Source organism: Podarcis filfolensis (genome assembly GCF_964270895.1).
Source record: "Podarcis filfolensis genome assembly, chromosome: 2".
Lineage (NCBI taxonomy): Eukaryota > Metazoa > Chordata > Lepidosauria > Squamata > Lacertidae > Podarcis > Podarcis filfolensis.
In genome coordinates, this window is record NC_139605.1 from 118156616 (window position 1) to 118175301 (window position 18686).

Here is an 18686-nt window from a genome sequence, read left to right on the forward strand (position 1 = left end):
TTGCTTCCTGTTTATGAAATTCAAAATCTAGATGGACTGTGGTCTGAGGTCATGATCTTCTCAATGTATGATGTCTAAACAAAGAAATCCCTACAGCAACGTGCAGTCCAATCTTGTAGGTGTCTTCTGCCAATGAAGAAACTGAGATCTACCGTATTTTTAGCCCTTTGGACACACCGTCCCATAAGGTGCACCTAGTTTTTTTTGGGGGGGGAAATAAAGGGGGGGAATTTATTCCCCCCCCCCCCAGGCATGGGGCTGGGGCGGGGGAAGCCCGAGCTTCCCCCAACCCCAGCCCCCAGAACAGGCAACTCTCCGCAAGCCATGGGAGCCCGGCACAGGGCTCCCGCGGCTTGCGGAGAGCTGCGCGAAGCCTGGAGAGTGAGAGGGGTCGGTGCGCACCAACCCCTCTCGCTCTCCAGGCTTCAGCAAAAGCCTGCATTCGCCCAATAGGACGCACACAAATTTCCCCTTCATTTTTGGAGGGGAAAAAGTGCGTCCTATGGGGCGCAAAATACGGCACTTCTCAGTGACTTCATGGGCATCTGGACTGGTCACTGTGAGAACAGGCTTGCTGGGCTAAATAGACCACTAGCAACATCTTCTGATGTACCTCTGGGTTCCTGATGTGGGTTCCCCAGTCATCAGACAAAGCAGGGTGGGCAGAAGACAGAAGGCCTTTTTTGTGTTAGCTCCTCTGGTACTTCTGCACAATCTCAGCCTCGCAACTGCTCTACTCCAGCTCCACTAAGGTAATCTGCAGTGATGCCAGTGACATTTAAAGCACAGGCAGTTTAATGCACATGACTCCCCCTGCAATGAATCCTGGGAACTGTAGTTCCACCCCACAGAGCTAATTTGAATTATTGCTGTACCAAAAATTTCCCTTGTGTTTTCTTCATAACATTCTTCATCAGTTAACGAGAACTGGTGACAATATCAGGGGTGTTTGTGACTGTCCTTTCTTTCATTTGAATCCTTGAATGAATAAAAGAGACAAGTATGGCAGGGAGAAGGGAAAGAGACAGAAATGGAGCAGAAAGAGGTTAACATCACTGGCATCTTCAGCCAGCATAAAGTCAAAATTTGCCACTTTCTCCAGGCTAAGATGATGTGGCAAATTGTGCTGCTGAAGCTTTTTTGCTGCTGTTATTAGGGGTTATTTTGTGGACTTTAAAGAAAATGAAATGCGTGGATGGAATTCAACATTGCACCAAGGTGATCATTCATCAGCACGATAATTTCTGTTGGTAAGACTGAACAACCTTTCCTCTCCTCCCAGACCCCCCCACACTTCTGTGGGGTTTTTCCCTTGCAGAGCCGCTTTGCCCTTCTTCTTCAGTATCCTGTACATTTTCAATACGTTACATATATTGAGATAACTGACAACTACTAAGCATGCTTTTGTTAATTAATTAATTAATTATTAATATTAAAGAAAGACAAAGATACGAAGCTGCCTACATTTAGGTTCTGTCTGTCTGTATTGATTCCCCACCCATAGACAACTTCCCAAAAAAAAAATCCTATGAGTTTGAGGAAGAGAAACTGGCTCCAACATCCTCCTCTCCATTATAGGTAAAGGGCCCCTGACCATTAGGTCCAGTCGTGGCCGACTCTGGGGTTGCGGCCCTCATCTCGCTTTATTGGCCGAGGGAGCCGGCATACAGCTCCCGGGTCATGTGGCCAGCATGACTAAGTCGCTTCTGGAGAGCCAGATCAGCACACAGAAACACCATTTACCTTCCCACCAGAATGGTACCTATTTATCTACATGCACTTTGATGTGCTTTCAAACTGCTAGGTTGGCAGGAGCAGGGACCGAGCGACAGGAGCTCACCCCGTCGCGGGGATTCGAACTGCTGACCTTCTGATCAGCATGCCCTAGTCTCAGTGGTTTAACCCACAGTGCCACCCGCGTCCCATTATATTAAATGGCAAATTATGTCCTTGCATAGACTTGCAAAATGCATAATATGGCAATGCAGACCTTTTTATCCTTGGAGAAAATTTATCTTGTGCCACTTCCATCCATCCATCTCAATGAATATTCAATCTCTTTGACTAAACATTTGAAATAAATCATCTGGAACAGTTTGGTGCTTGATTTGCACCAAGTGGGATAACTATCAGTGCTTTTTTGGGGAGGGGGACGCATACGCCTAAACATTTTGTGAATCTTTGTACTTTTGTCCATTTACTGTATTTATTTCCCCCGATTTGAATTATAAAATGGTGGTTTTCGTGAGTCAAAATGAGAGTACCCCTAAACATTTTTTTAAAGAAAAAAAAAGCACTGGGGATAACTATCAGTGCTCAGGATCTTATCAAGGAAATTGCAGCAATTCAGTTCTCCACTAGGAGGCTGTCTTGTATTACCTTTTGCACAATCGTATCAAGCGCTGTGGAAGTAGTGATACCTGCACTTTCAGCCTTTGACTCATCTACCAGAGAACCTCTGGGCATCTGCCAAGGAACCTCTGCCCATTGCAGGTAATTCTGGGGCATATTCTAAGACAGACAAAGTTCACATGGAGCCTCTTGGTCAACTTAAAGGTAAAGGGACCCCTGACCATTAGGTCCAGTTGTGACCGACTCTGGTGTTGCGGCGCTCATCTCGCTTTATTGGCCAAGGGAGCCGGCGTACAGCTTCCGGGTCATGTGGCCAGCATGACTAAGCCGCTTCTGGCAAACCAGAGCGGCGCACAGAAACGCTGTTCACCTTCCCGCTGGAGCAGTACCTATTTATCTACTTGCACTTTGACGTGCTTTCGAACTGCTAGGTTGGCAGGAGCAGGGACCGAGCAACGGGAGCTCACCCCGTTGCGGGGATTCGAACCGCCGACCTTCTGATCAGCAAGCTCTAGGTTCTGTGGTTTAACCCACAACACCACCCACATCCCATTGGTCAACCTACATCACAATTAAAACATGCATACAAATATTACTGTTTCAGGAGCAGGCCACAAAATAATCTTAAAAGGTAAAGGTAAAGGACCCCTGACAGTTAAGTCCAGTCGCAGATGACATGGGGTTGCAGCGCTCATCTCGCTTTACAGGCCGAGGGAGCTGGCGTTTGTCCACTCCGCAAACAGTTTTTCCGGATCCTGTGGCCAGCATGACTAAGCCGCTTCTGGCGAACCAGAGCAGTGTATGGAAACGGCGTTTACCTTCCCGCCGGAGCGGTACCTATTTATCTACTTGCACTTTTTTTGGTGTGCTTTCGAACTGCTAGGTGGGCAGAAGCTGGGACTGAGCAACGGGAGCTCACCCCATCATGGGGATTCGAACCGCCGATCTTCTGATCGGTAAGCCCAAGAGGCTCAGTGGTTTAGACCACAGCACCACCCGCGTCCCCGATGCACTGGGTGACCTGATCTTTTATTTCCCTTCTCTTTCCTCCCCCTCCCCTTTTATGAAGATTACTGGCTCTGGGACCCCACAGCTAATTCTCCCCTGGCCTCCTCAGTGGCCCAAGTAGGACTAATTCAGCCAGGTAGCCCTGGTGACTATCTAATGTTTATTGGATGTATTTCCCCCAGATTGTTTTTTGAATTGACAAGGGCAGGGTATAAATAAAAATTTATTTATTTGTTTGTTTGTTTGTTTGTTTGTTTGTTTGTTTGAAGGTGATTGGGCCGGATCCTGCCCCCGGGCCTTAGTTTTCCTACCCATGCCCTAGGTTGCAATATTATTATTGTGGGAGTGGGGCCTGGACTTCTCTCTGTTTGTTTTTCTCAACACCATGAATAATTTCGTACACCTCTATAATCTCCCCCTTTTTTTCTTATCTAACCTGCCTGAATTGATATTATCTCAGTTTTGCCTTTCCACTCCGTATCAGTCCCAGCACCCAATGGATTTATGGTATTGGATAAAGCACAATATATGTCTCTCTTCTTACCGTATTTTTCGCTCTATAACACGCTCCCAACCATAACACGCACATAGTTTTTAGAGGAGGAAGACAAGAAAAAAAAATATTCTAAACGAAACAGTGGATGTATGATTTTTGTGGTTCATGCTGTGGCCACAGACATGTGATCTGACGGTGAGTTTGGGGTAGCCCAATGCAAAAATCCTGAGGATCCACGTGGATCCGTACTTTGTAACCACGTTTTTGCACCACTGCGGCCCCAGGCAACAGTGGGTGCGTGATTTTTTTGGTGCATGCTGTAGCCATGGACATGCTATGTGATCTGATGGTGAATTTGGGGTGACCCAGTGCAAAAATCCTGAGGATCCATGTGGATCCGTGTTTTGTAACCACGTGAATGAAGGAACTGTCAGTAATGTATGATATCTCCAATACAGTGATGAAGGAAGAGGGGGGGGGGAAGCTCACACTTGTCCTAGGCAAAGCAGCCAACTCCTATAGGCCTAGGTGCCTTCACCCCATTAAATATTTGAGGGAGTCATCCCCCATCCCCCATTGTGGCATGTGAGTGGGGCTTACCTGGCTGTCCCCCCAATATTTTTTGAAGTTGGAAGAGGGAGGGAGGGAAGGAAGAGAGAGGGGGAACTCACATTTGTGGAGCTGCCTTGCCTTGAACCGGAGCAAAAAGAGGAGGAGGAGACTCAGGGACACGAGCCTTGTAAGCTGCTTTGTTTGAATTTACCGGTGAGGTGCTGGGGGAGGGACGGAAGGGGATGCCCTCTTTGTCCCTCCTTCCGGCTCATTGTAAAAAAAGCAGAGTAAGAGCCGCTTACATTTGTGTAAGGGAGAACCATAGAGCAGGCAGACACTGAGAAAGAGAGGCTGTCTCCCTTTCCCCACCTTGGCTTTTACACGCTGCGCGCAGCTCTTGCCAGCTTCCGAGCGCCCACCTCGCCAAAAAGCCATAGAGGAGGCAGACAGGAGGAAGAGAGGGTGTCTCCCTTTCCCCACCTTGGCTTTTACACACTGCGTGCAGCTCTTGCTGGCTTCCGAGCTGCTTCCCTTCTCCCACCTCGCCAAAAAGCCATAGAGCAGGCAGACAGGAGGAAGAGAGGCTGTCTCCCGACACTCAGCTGTTGCTCAGCTGTTGCCGGCTTCTCAGCCAGCCAAGCGGAGGAAGAGAGGCTGCCGAACAGCCAGCAAGAGCGGTTCCTCCTGCCTGCATTCGCTCCATAACACGCACACACATTTCCCTTTACCTTTTAGGCGAAAAAAACTGAGTGTAATGGTGCGAAAAGTACGGTATTTTCCTTTCCTACTCAAATTTCCAGATGGTGGCAGTAGCACACTGCAGAAGAAAGGTGCTGGAAATTATTTCATCTAAGAAAAATATCAAAGGAGAGGAGAGAAGCCATTTTGCATCCATGCACTTCGCTTTCTGAGAATCATCCAGAGAATTTTTGCAGTGAGGTGGCTGGTTTAACTCCTGATGCAAGAACTTTTTGAAGCACCAAGATTCCTTTCTTAGTGCAGAACTGCAGTTAATGCAGGTTTCAGGATTTGGAGGCTTGTACATACCAGGGCCCTGGGATTTGGAAAAGTTGGGGCCAGCCATTAGGCAGATGGAGGCAGCAACTTCCCCTGCAATGTTGTTTGCTTGTTGCTAGTCATTCTGTTTTGCTTTGTTGCCTGCTCCCAACAAGTCACAGACAGCACCACAGGAGAAAACCCTGTACTGAGCAAGCAGGCAGAGAGGCAGGCAGCCCAGATCACACACTCCAGCAGCCATAACACAGGCTGCCACCACCACTATTCCACATCAGCACTTGTCTGGCCGGACAGTGCTCAGGGTACCATGTGGAGCATAAAATAAAGTGTAGCAAGCATCGGAAGCAGAAGGGGATTTGAATCAGTTCACTGACCTACCTATTTCACGCTTTCCAATATGTCAAGCAAAATGCAGCCATCCTTTGAAATTTGCACTTCTCTGGATTTTGCAGTGCAGCCCTTCAGCCAAGTAAAAGGTAAAGGGACCCCTGACCATTAGGTCCAGTTGTGGCCGACTCTGGGGTTGCGGCGCTCATCTTGCTTTATTGGCCGAGGGAGCCACTTGACTAAGCATGACTAAGCCACTTCTGGCGAAGCAGAGCAGTGCACGGAAATGCCGTTTACCTTCTCGCCAGAGCGGTACCTATTTATCTACTTGCACTTTGACGTGCTTTCAAACTGCTAGGTTGGCAGGAGCAGGGACCGAGCAACGGGAGCTCACCCCGTCGCGGGGATTCGAACCACCAACCTTCTGATCGGCAAGTCCTAGGCTCTGTGGTTTAACCCACAGTGCCACCCATGTCCCTTAAGCCAAGTAACATGTACCAAAATGGCAAAAAAGTGTTAGACAAGCTCTGCTTTCTTGAATGCACTGTGCAAGGTTGGGACAGAGGTCCAGGGAAGGGATACACCACTCTCTCTCCATACTCTCTCCTGGCTGCTGCCAAATCCTAGAAGTTCAAAAAACTAAAAATGCCACCTTGGCCAAAACTTTGTTCAGGGGGAGGATCAGCCATGCCCAGATACCCCTCAACACATTGATGGAAGCCAGGAAAGCTGCCTGTGTGGTCAGTATAAACGGCAGGAGAAAGGAGATAGAAAATACAACCAATATTTCCCAGTGGGAGAGGCGTTGGTGGGAGACATGTTGGTTCATTTCCTAAGGCTGGAAAAATCCAAAATCAGATGGCATAGATTCTCATATCCAAACCTGGTCAAGATCCAAGTGCATTATTTTATTCATTATCACATCCCTTCCTTGGGGCAATATAAATATAGGTGGAGTTGTCCACTTTGATCTTCACAGCAACCCTGTTTTGTGCGTTTGATATATTAGGGTTAGAAATGTTGACAGGCGCAAGATCACTCATTGCATTTCATGGCTGAGAGAGGATCTGAACTGAGGTTTCCCCTGTCCAAGTACAGCATGCTGTCCAGTACACCAGACCTCAGCTGCTCTCTAGCTACCACTATTTGTTATGCTCCTAATGCCCTCTGGGCCAGGTAAGGGAAGCTTGTCGTTCGACATCCTTGGCGGGGGCCCAAGGCTGAAAAACGGTGGTGCAGGAGATGCAGAACTTTGGTGGGAAGGGGGACAGGCAATGAATCTGAGCCAAATCAAGCCTGCTGAAGGTGCTTCCTGTGGCCAACCCTGAGATGTGAGAGGTGTGTGAAGGGAGTGAGAGAAGGAGCATCTGTGGCAACAAAGAACCAGTTTGGTGACATGGCTAGCATGTCAGACGAGGAGTGGGGAAATCCAGGTTCATGCTCCCTCATGGAGACAGCTTAGGCCAGTGACTCTCTCCTTCCCTCAACATAGACCACCTCACAAGGTTGTTGTGAGGATAAAATGTGGAGAGTACAGTGGTACCTCAGGTTAAGAACTTAATTCGTTCCAGAGGTCTGTTCTTAACCTGAAACTGTCCTTAACCTGAAGCACCACTTTAGCTAATGGGGCCTCCTGCTGCTGCAGTGCCGCTGCTGCGCAATTTCTGTTCTCATCCTGAAGCAAAGTTCTTAACCCGAGGTACTATTTCTGGGTTAGCGGAGTCTGTAACCTGAAGCATCTGTAACCTGAAGCGACTGTAACCTGAGGCACCACTGTACTTACTGTCTGTCTTTGTATGTATGTATTTATGTATGTATGTAGCTCCTTGGAGGAAAAAGTGGGACATAAACATCTCATTCAACAATAGCAGACAAGAAGACCTTCCACCCATGACTCCATTCATATAGGCAGCCTCCTGAGAAATGGTGGCTGACCTGGGCAGTAGGAGGATAACATACAGGGCCTCTGCTGAGTCCAGAACAAGCACTGGGCCCAGTGGAATTTAATTATCATGGGTGTGGAGCAAAAAGCTGTAATCTTTCCCTCTTGTGCAATTACTGCACCCTAATCAGCAAGTGGCTTTCACAAAAGGCAACTTCGAAAAAATCCTGGAGAGCCATGGCCAGTCGGTGTAGACCATACTCAGCCAAATGGGCCCACAGTCTGATTTGGTATAAGGTGGTTTCCTATGTTCCTAGAACAGCAGCACATCTCCCCAGATAGTCTTGCTCCTCAATTTCTTCAGTGGGAACCACAGTATAAGAGATGACCAGCTTGCTTCCTCAGAACTGTCCTGTGGTGTTGCTACAATCCGATTCCACCCTAGCCATGGGTGTAGTCCTTCTCGAGCATGCACTTTTGCCAAGGTATAGCAAGGTTTAAAAACACCAGCAATCATCTCCGAGTGCCTCTTACCACTGATGATAGAGTTGTGACTCAGCCCTATTCTCCCACAGGGAGTGCAGTTTGGCAGATTGACCCCAGGATGGTTGCAAAGCCCTTTGGGGGGAACTCAGATGAAAGGCACAGGGAGTTTCATTAAGTGCTTAGCTATTGACATTTGCGGTCATTTGGGTTAAAGACTATTTGCACCTACCATGCATTTAAGGTAATTAAGCCTCACACCACGCACTGTGTGGCATGTAATTACCAGCTTGCATTTTTTCTTTTTCTTTTAAGAGATGGGGGAAAAACCAAGGCAGAGGATGGTTGAGGCAACCAACTGCCCTCAAGGCCAATTGGGGATTGCTGGGCTTTTTCATAGTCCAGGGAAGCTGTGGTCCACAGTGTTGGACTCCAACTTCCATAAGCCCCAGCCAATATGCTCAATAGGCGGGTGATGGGAGTTGTAGTCCAGCAACATTCACAGGTTCCCCATTCCTCAGGTATGTTCCCTCCTAAACTTTCTTGGACCATGAACCACATTACCAAGTACATGATGAGGCCTCGTGTGACATCATTTGCCCTTCCTATCGAGCTGGAGGCACATGTTTCTATGGAAACAAGCCAAGGGGCTGAATGTTCTAGAAACAGGAAACATACTATGCTGTTCCAATCGCTTCCTTCTCCAAATTCAAACTACAAAGTAGCTGGCTAGCCAGGGCTGACATCTGGCAGTGTGTGGGCACACAAGTCCTGTAATAAGTTGGGGTTCAATATATTGAGACAATAGATAACGTGATGGTTTTATTAAGTAGGATTTACAACAAACACTAGTTTTCTGCTGGAGCTCTATTAGCAAGCCAGACTCCACCCCCTCACACCATTCCCCAGGGATCATCTCCAGACTCCCACTCCAATGTTTCTTTGTAAGGAAATGTCCACAACTTACTGCAATCACTACAAGTCGTATCTGCACAACAGTCCTAGCAGAACATGGGTGTACCAGGACAGGGTACACATCACAGTTTGTGGTGCTTTCACAACAACTGTGCAGCTTGCTAGACTGTCCTGCTTGTGCAGCTGGCCTTTGCAACAGCTTATGCCCATGAGCGCCACAAATTCCAACATTCCTAGTGCCCCATCATCTTTCTCTTTGTATGAGAAATCAAATGCAAAAGCCGCCCACTTATATACCAGCCGTTCATTCTTCCTCAGAACACATGATGCTATGTCAGCCTTAGCTTGGCTGGCCTATTGCATTTTGGTGCCTGAGATAGGATATCTAGATGGAACACCTTCCTAGATAAACTGGGTAGTCTTCCTTTGGAAGCCAGGATCTGCATAAAAGCATCACTCCGTTCACTGCTCCTTTTCACTGAGGTTAGAACAGGGGAACATGCTCAGGGATTGTGTCCCATGGCTTAAATCTGCCCATCTGCCACAACGCCACCATTCACAGCGTCCCAAATTTGTCAGCTGAGGCAGTTGCTTCACTTCAAAATGTTGTTGTTGTTTAGTCGTGTCCGACTCTTCATGACCTCATGGACCAGAGCACGCCAGGAGGCACTCTTCAATATAGGACTACTTCAGGATAGGAAACTGCAAGTCAAACCATTGGTTCATCTTACAATATTGTCTAAATGCTGGCTGGCAAAGGCTCTCTAGGTTTTCCGACCGAAGATGCCAGGGATTGAATCTGAGCTCTTCTACATGTAGAAAATGTGTTCTACCACCGAGCCACAACTCTTCCATTTTGTTTCATGGCTGAGCTGGTGGCCACCTCTGAGCTTGGAGGGACATTTTATCAGGAACACCACAAATGGGAAGGGCTTTCCTCAGGGCCAGCTCCAAGTCTGAAAGGGCGCTTAGAATGGGAGATGACTGTCTCCCCATCCATGGAAAGTCTCTTCCTTCTTATTTATGCCTGCTGGATATCGGGTTAAAGTGGGTGGGCACATCTGAGGAAGAGGTGGGTGTTGGCAGTGACAGCATTCTTGTGGGCAAGCATTCTAATTACCCACAATGCTTAGGGCCATATGCAATGCTATATGCAATATGGGGAAGGACCGAAAGGCGCAAGCTTGAACTTGCCCATCTAGGCACCAGAGTAGCAAAACCAAGGAAGACACAACAAAATTTTTTTTTTCCTTCCAGTAGCACCTTAAAGACCAACTAAGACACGTTGCAGAATCCAGTGTTGGATTCCATTGTTAAAATCTCTAGGGTTCTCCTTCAGTACGAAACAGTCCTTTGGCTAATTTTTTCCACCTCACTGGGAAGAGAAAACTTGCCCTTGGTTGAGGCTGACAGATCTGCCCTGGCCTGGGGCCTTTCTGATGTCAGCATTGTTCCCTGAAAAAGGCACCGCCCAGTGCTTCTCCTTTGTGCTCGCAGCATCCACAGTGTCTTGGGATGAGGAATTATAAAAATGAGGGGGCAGTGGCGGCTCCAGCCTTCTTCTGTACTCCAGTCCACCCATCCCCTACTTTTTGTTCACAGGCCAAAGTCTCTTTGGGGCTTTCAAGAAAAAACAGGACTCTATCCGCAAGTGGGACCATTAATCTATTCAGATTGGATAAATCCAAAATGCCCCTTTCACCCTATTGTACAGACTCTACCTAGGTAAGCAGGTACGATCACAACCAAACTGTACACCCAAACACTTTTAACAGCCATTGCTTCCCCCAAGGAATCATGGGAACTGGAATTTACTCCTCACGCAGCTGCAATTCACAGCACCATTAACAAACTACAGTTCCCATGATTCCTTGCTGGAATCCAGACGCTTTAAATGTATTGCCACAACCAGGTACCAGTTCAGAATTACCTTGAAAATGGACTGAAATTTCAAGTGAGTGGATAAGAATTGAGTTTGCCATTTTGCATTTCTGCGACATAAAAAATAAGGGCATTGCTGTGAACGTGTAACATCCCTATCTTCACCCCAAGGACCTCGCCCTAAGTCATCCCCCCCTGCAACTCTACATTGCTGAAGGCTCTTTGTTTGCAATGTATTATATTGATCTGTACCAGTTCTATACCAGTTTTTATTGTTCCTTAGAAGGACAGATATAAATTTGGATACTCTTAATGATGTTGGGTATGTTTCAGTGGATTGTCTTAAAGTAACTGAGGAGTACACTGCCTTGGTAACTTTAAGTTCAATGTTGGCATAGAAATGATTTTAATAAATAAATAAATAGTGAAGAAATACTCATTTACTCTGCAATATTATGTCCCACCCTGGCTTCCTATATTCTTCAACAACAATGACAACAACGCACACACATGCGCCCAGCACACTATACAGCGTCACACAGATTTTTACCCAAAGATTTCGCATGCACTTGTGCACACACAAAATGCCTATGTTATAAATCATTCGTTTATCAGCTGGTGGGCCATGATGTACAGCTGGGTCCTACTCTTGAATTAAAATTGCATCGCACCAGGGAGATCACCACATTTACAGTTTTTCTTTTCTTTTCTTTTTGAGGAAGGTGAATAGATGGCAAAAGAATAAATGAGAGAGAAAGCAGGAAGCTGGAAGTTTAAGTGGGGCCTGTGTTGCAGATTGTGATTGAAAGTCAACACTAAGAATTGTTGGAAGACGCGCTGGCCTCAGTGAAGCATTTCTGAAATATTTGACACTCCCAGCACCAATGTTTTCTGTCCTTTCTTGGGTTTTCCCTTTAAATCCCATTTGTTCATTTTCTTTCAGCACACAAACTAAGAAACTTTTACAAATATTTCCTATAGTAACCTATAGTAACTCTCTTCAGAATTGCTTTCTCGCATCCCCCCCCCCAATCTTCCTAGGGCAGCTGAAGTCAGCACATCTTACAGAACCAGCCAAGGCAAGTCCTTGGAGGAAAAAAATGCAAACACACACACAAAGCCGAGCAGCTACCAGCCAGGGCCTGTCACCTTGGCATGGAAAGCACAACCTTTCCCAGTGACAACATGGCTCAGAAATTCCAAGCAAGAGAGAACAGGGAGCAGCAAGGAGCCTGCCTTAACCACAAGACAAGGTCCCCCCACCTCCCTGAACTGCTGGGTTCAGCCTTAGTTGGAAAAATGTGTCTCTTCTACACTAACCTTCTGGTACAGAAGTGAGGAACTCTGGGCAGAGGGTATGCAGTTTTTAGGCTGAAAAAGTTCCCCCACTCCTGTTCTACTGCCTTTGAACCTTATTTATCTCCTGACCTCAGATGAGGTACACCAGAGAGGAAGAGATGAATGAACTAAAGAGGTTGAAAGCTGCATCAAACTGCCCATGCCCTGTAAAAAACCAAACAAACAGAACAGCAAAAGCAACAGCAGCAAAGGATTCCCACTAAATTAGTTCCACTTAATTTGCAATTCCAAAATCCTGAGTGAACAACTCCAGGTGGGGCATTATGTACAAACCCCAGAGACTGGTGTCAACATTCATGCATGAAATATTTTGGCTTCTGCAACTGATGAAAACAGTCCTCCCCCCCCATGAGTGAAACTGAACAAGCTTTTTTTTTAAAAAAACCACACCTTGATTAAAAAGTCACAGGGTCACCAGAGGTGAAAATTGAGCTGTGTCTGGTTCTTGAGCTGCCAATTGGCCAGACTTATGTGGAACTCTTGAACTGGCCTTGCCAGAACCTTCCCAGACACTGAGCACCAAGGAGAACACCTTCTCTCCCCTCCCTTCTTACATGGAACCATTTCCCTTTCTTCATATTCGATCTGATCTCTGGAGAATACCAAAGGGCAGCTTCCATATATGCAGGCTCTACTATGAGACTATTTAAATAATGGGGAGGCAATGTGGTGTGTGTCCCCGCCCTCCCCTGATGATACTGGACTCCAGCTTACATCAGCACAGCCAATAGGCAGGGATCTGTAGTCCATCAACATCTTGAAGACCCCATATTGTTTACTACTGATTTAAATTAGTGAGGGCTTGATACCCCATGTAACTTTAGGTCAAAAACACTCGCAATATGACCTGACATCATCTGAGGCTACTGGTGCCTCCCATGCAGGAGAGGTGAAGAAGACTTTAGCCTGTGGTACTCAAGGAAGACGCGGGTGGCGCTGTGGGTTAAACCACAGAGCCTAGGACTTGCTGATCAGAAGGTCAGCGGTTTGAATCCCCGTGACGGGGTGAGCTCCCGTTGCTCGGTCCCTGCTCCTGCCAACCTAGCAGTTCGAAAGCACGTCAAAGTGCAAGTAGATAAATAGGTACCGCTCTGGCGGGAAGGTAAACGGTGTTTCCGTGCGCTGCTCTGGTTCGCCAGAAGCGGCTTAGTCATGCTGGCCACATGACCCGGAAGCTGTACACTGGCTCCCTCGGCCAATAAAGCGAGATGAGCGCTGCAACCCCAGAGTCGGTCACGACTGGACCTAATGGTCAGGGGTCCCATTACCTTTACCTTTACCTTTACCTTTACTCAAGGAAGACAGAGCAGAGCGTCAACACTGGGAATGGAATCCTGCATTGTGGGGAATGCACTCAGGGAGAAAGAGTAGAGTTAGGGTGTTTCCATCTCTGAGCCAAAGCAAGTGACACCCTTTTTTTCTTTTCATTTATGAGGAGAACACTGAAGGTCTGCCTTGGCCTTTTGATGTGTCATGCGCAGGTTTTTCCCTCAGGGAATGGAGGGTGAACCTGTCATAGCTTGATGGATGTTCACTCAGCCACTGTTTTCCCAGCAGGATTTTTCAGCAGCTGTGCAGCTATCCTCACCCCAAGTTTATGCAACGTAGCACGGTCACCACTCTGCTGCTATTTTAATTTTATTTTTATTTATAAAAAATGACTGGAAATTAAAAATAATTAAAAGTTTGCCCTTCCCTAAATGGCTAGTCAAAAGCCAATGATTGGCACACAAATGTTTGTTGCCTGACTGCAACAATGAAGTGATAAGACTTGCCTGGAAGAGCCTCCACATCACCACCTCAGTTCACCTGAAACGTGACTCCTTCCCCTTGAAGCAGTTCACATTAACACAAATTGACCTCCGAGGCATTGAGTAGTAAGGCCCAGTCTACCCAAGCAGCAGAATGCTGTGGAAGAGTCCTAAGGTGGCAGAGGTGGCCGATGTCGATTCCTGTATTGCTCTCCCATGTGTGGTGCAGTGGTTAAGAGCGGTAGACTCGTAATCTGGCGAACTGGGTTCGATTCCCCGCTCCTCCACATGCAGCTGCTGGGTGACCTTCTCTGAAGCCTTTCAGCCTCACTCAACTCACAGAGTGTTTGTTGTGCAGGAGGAAGGGAAAGGAGATTGGTAACCGCTTTGAGACTCCTTAGTGGGACGCGGGTGGCGCTGTGGGTTAAACCACAGAGCCTAGAACTTGCCGATCAGAAGGTTGGCGGTTCAGATCCCTGCGACGGGGTGAGCTCCCGTTGCTCAGTCCCTGCTCCTGCCAACCTAGCAGTTCAAAAGCACGAAGTGCAAGTAGATAAATAGGTACCACTCTGGCGGGAAGGTAAACTGCGTTTCCATGCGCTGCTCTGGTTTGCCAGAAGCAGCTTTGTCATGCTGGCCACATGACCCAGAAGCTGTACGCTGGCTTCCTCGGCCAATAAAGCGAGATGAGCGCCGCAACCCCAGAGTCAGCCACGGCTGGACCTAATGGTCAGGGGTCCCTTCACCTTTACCTTTACCTTTAGGGTAGTGATAAAGCGGGGTATCAAGTTCAAACTACTCTTCTTCTTCTTCTTCTTCTTCTTCTTCTTCTTCTTCTTCTTCTTCTTCTTCTTCCTCCTCCTCCTCCTCCAGGTTGGCTTGTTGGGAGTTGGGGGAGCTTACCACTTTGAGGAGAGTGTCTATTCAAGCCCATTCTTTTCTCTGTTAATTTTCTGACTGCGGAGCATTTTCACCTAGGGAATTGTGCTACGATGTGATGCCTTTCCTGCTGTCTGGAATGATACAGTCCATTCTGCCTTCCTGGATGTCTCTCCCTCATTACCACTTCATTCTGCTGCATGAATAGCAGACCAGGCCCAAGTCACTGTAGGCCTTTTGTAGTATTCCAACTGCCACCAGTCAATAGGGATGGGTGAGTCTGTTGTTTTCAGTTTCTCTCCATTTCTAATTTTTCCAGACATAAGTTCAGTCCTCCACATTTCCACAACAGTTTGCTGGTTTTTGTGTGTGCCTAATATACATACTACACGGGTGGTGCTGTGGTCTAAACCACTGAGCCTCTTGGGCTTCCTGATCAGAAGGTCGGCGGTTCAAATCCCCATGATGGGGTGAGCTCCCGTTGCTCGGTCCCAGCTCCTGCCAACCTAGCAGTTCGAAAGCACGTCAAAGTGCAAGTAGATAAATAGGTACCGCTCTGGCGGGAAGGTAAACGGCGTTTCCATGCACTACACTGGCTTCGGTGTTCCGTTGCACCAGAAGCAGCTTAGTCATGCTGGCCACATGACTTGGAAAAACTGTCTGTGGAGCGGACAAAAGCCTTGGCCTGTAAAGCAAGATGAGCGCTGCAACCCCAGAGTCGTTTGCGACTGGACTTAACCGTAAGGGGTCCTTTACCTTTACTTTAATATACATATATTTGCAAAGCCATTTCCCATAATATAATGCATTTTTGTATGCTGTTTTCACTATATGTATATGTACACTTTACAGTAGTATATGCATTTTTGTACAAACTACTTGTTCATACAATTTTGCACTGGAAAATTCAGAGAACTGTGAATTTTGAATGAGGGTTATGTTTTGATTTGTCTATTGTTCCAGAAAATGTGAATTAGGTAAGTTTGTTTTTAAATGGGAAATGAATTTAGTTCCCCCACCCTATCTCTACCAGCTAATATTAGTGGTCATATCCAAAGAAATTATATTTAGAGTAGAGCCACTGAAATTAATGAACCTATATTAGCCATGACCATCATTTCCCATGGGTCTGCTCTGAGTAGAGGTAATATGGACTACAACCCTACCTTCAACATAGCTTTTAAGTCCTCATAAAAATTCATAAGCATTTTAGTGGAAATTTCTCCTCCTCCTCCTCCTAATTATTATTGACATTTTTGTATGGCTGCTTCCTTAATATAATGGATGTCTGCATGTTATTTTCACTTATATATGTGTTTTTATGTACACTTTGCTCCAACATATGCAGTTTTGTTCACATTTCCAAGCTGGAGAACTGCATCAGAAAATTCAGACATGTGCAAATTTCGAAAGATAAGCATGTTCTGATGTGCATAATCTTTCCAGAAGTGCAGATGAGATAGGTGTAGTTGAAAATGCGAACCAGATCAAATTCCTTCCCAATCCCTGCAAAACCTCTAATGATCACTGAAATAATAATTTATAATAATAATAATAATTTATTATTTATACCCTGCCCATCTGGCTCAGTTTCCCCAGCCACTCTGGGCGGCTTCCAACAAAATATTAAAATACAGTAGTCCGTAAAACATTAAAAGCTTCCCTAAATAGGGCTGCCTTCAGATGTCTTCTAAAGCAATGATAGCTCTTCCTGAACTGTCACAAGTTCTCCAATTTCATTACGTTCTCCTGCCTTAAAGGTATCTGAATGTTTGCTCAAAACTCCATAGGAGAGAACTAGTGATTTAAAGCTGCAAAGTATAGAAACTTCAGCTCAAAACTTATACACATACAATTCTTTCCTTATTGGTAGGAGGAGAGGACAGAAGCACACTCCTTCGCTACCACACAAGGGAGACAGGATGTTTGCAATACCAAAGTGTCTTACTCAGCACCTCTTAATCTCTCCTTCTCTCCCTTCACTTTTTTCTTTTTGTATTTCTTAAGCACTGGCTCTGTTTTAATTACTGGTATGGGGCTGTTGGAATCACACACTCCCTGATGCTATCATGAAAGAAAAAGTGTTTAGGAAAGCATTGCTTTGTGAGAGATGGTGGGGCGGGAGTCCATACATCGCCTGCTCTGATGTGCCACAAGTTTCTCCACCTCATTCCTTGCATGACTTGGCGTAGCTTAGAAATGCTGCTTTCTTTGCACATCTCAGTGATCCATGCAAAGGCTACAAACAATGACACACAAAGGCAGAGAGAGAGAGAGAGGATGCAACAGCTCACGTCAGTTTCACATGAGTTCATTTTGTCATATGGTGGTTCCATTTAATATGGTTATGACCTGTTTGACCTCTCTCAGAACTTGTGTGCATTTTTACCTGAAGTTGCTTCCAACTTCTACCACACTCAGCCCAGGCTTAGAGTCTCATGTCCTAATCCATGAAACCAAATGTATTTATTCATTTTTTTAAAAAAAGTAAGATGCACCTCAAAAGCTCTCAGCGGAACAATTTATTTATTTACTACAATTATATGCCATCCTTCATCTGAGGGTGGTTTACATCATAAAAACACACAAATACACAGGTGGGGTTTTTTTGAGCACGAACTTAGGAGATCTGAGTTCTCTTACCTGCTTTAAATTAAATAATAATTATTTTTTCTCAGGGCCCCCCTGGAAGGATATACATTCAATGCCTGAGCCAAAAATCCACCTGTATCCGTAATCAATAAAGTTGTGGCCATTTCTAATCCAGATCATTGTCTGCTTGAGTTTATTAACCACATTTTATATTTAGCCGCTGCCCGGGGGGTGGCAGCAATGTGACTGGATCGACAATAAACAAACAAACATCATGGTGCATTACCACATCTTCCCCCTCCCCAAATACACAATAACAAACTAAACAATATTTGTGCCCGCCCTCCGCCACTGCTCAAGAGCTTAAAAGGCCATATCTTGTTTAATTAGTCAAAGGCCTGGGAGGAGAGGAATGTTTTGCTGAATCCAACACCCTGTTTCCAAAAGTGTACAGTGATGGTACAAAGGGTTTATAGGAATCCCCTCCCTTGTTCAACTAGGATACCTAAGGAAGGACTTTACAAAGCTCAGCAGCCGCCAGGAGTGGGAGCAGAAAGAAGTGACTCACACATTCAAAAACCGGGTGTTGTCCAGATATTTTGAACTACAGTTCCTGACAGCTGTGCCAGAACAAACAACGGTGCTGGCTGGGGATGGTGGGAGGTGTAGTCCAAAATACGAGAGCTAGTGTGATGTAGTGGCTGGGCTGTTGGACTAGACCTGGGTGCCCAGGGTTCAAATTCCTGCTCAGCTATGAACTGTACTTGAGCTGGTCTCTCAGCGTAACCTATTTCACTGGGTTGTTGTGAGGCACAGAACTACGTTCACCACCTTGACTACCTTGGAGGAAAGGTGGAATATAATTGTAAATAAATAGAACATCTGGAGAGCACCAGGATGGGGAAGGCTGCAAGAGAATAAAAATGTCTGGGTGCAGGATTCACACAGATAGGTATATTGCTATGTCTCAACAATAAGCAACAGAATAGTCATTCTGTATTCCCAACAGTGCTTACTTGGGAGTAGACCCCATATTGTGGTGTGAGAATTAATTTTGAGCAAGCATGCATAGGCCTGAGCTACCACTGACTCATAGCTGAGTGTGAAAGTGAACTGTCTCTGTGGAAAATAATTGTGTGTGAGATGATAAGAGGTGCTTTAAAAAATCTGTCTGGGCCTGCAGTGGCTGTTT

At 46.2% G+C, this 18686-nt stretch overlaps 1 long non-coding RNA gene across 2 annotated transcripts in view; it reads left to right on the top strand.

The window, feature by feature from the left end:
- The first annotated feature begins 6799 nt into the window (after positions 1-6799).
- LOC310756026 overlaps positions 6800-18686 on the top strand; it is a 29181-nt gene continuing 17294 nt past the window's right edge. For both annotated transcript variants that reach the window (XR_014544659.1, XR_014544660.1), the window contains exon 1: positions 6800-6928. This is a non-coding gene — a long non-coding RNA (uncharacterized lncRNA). The remainder of the gene's footprint in view (positions 6929-18686) is intronic.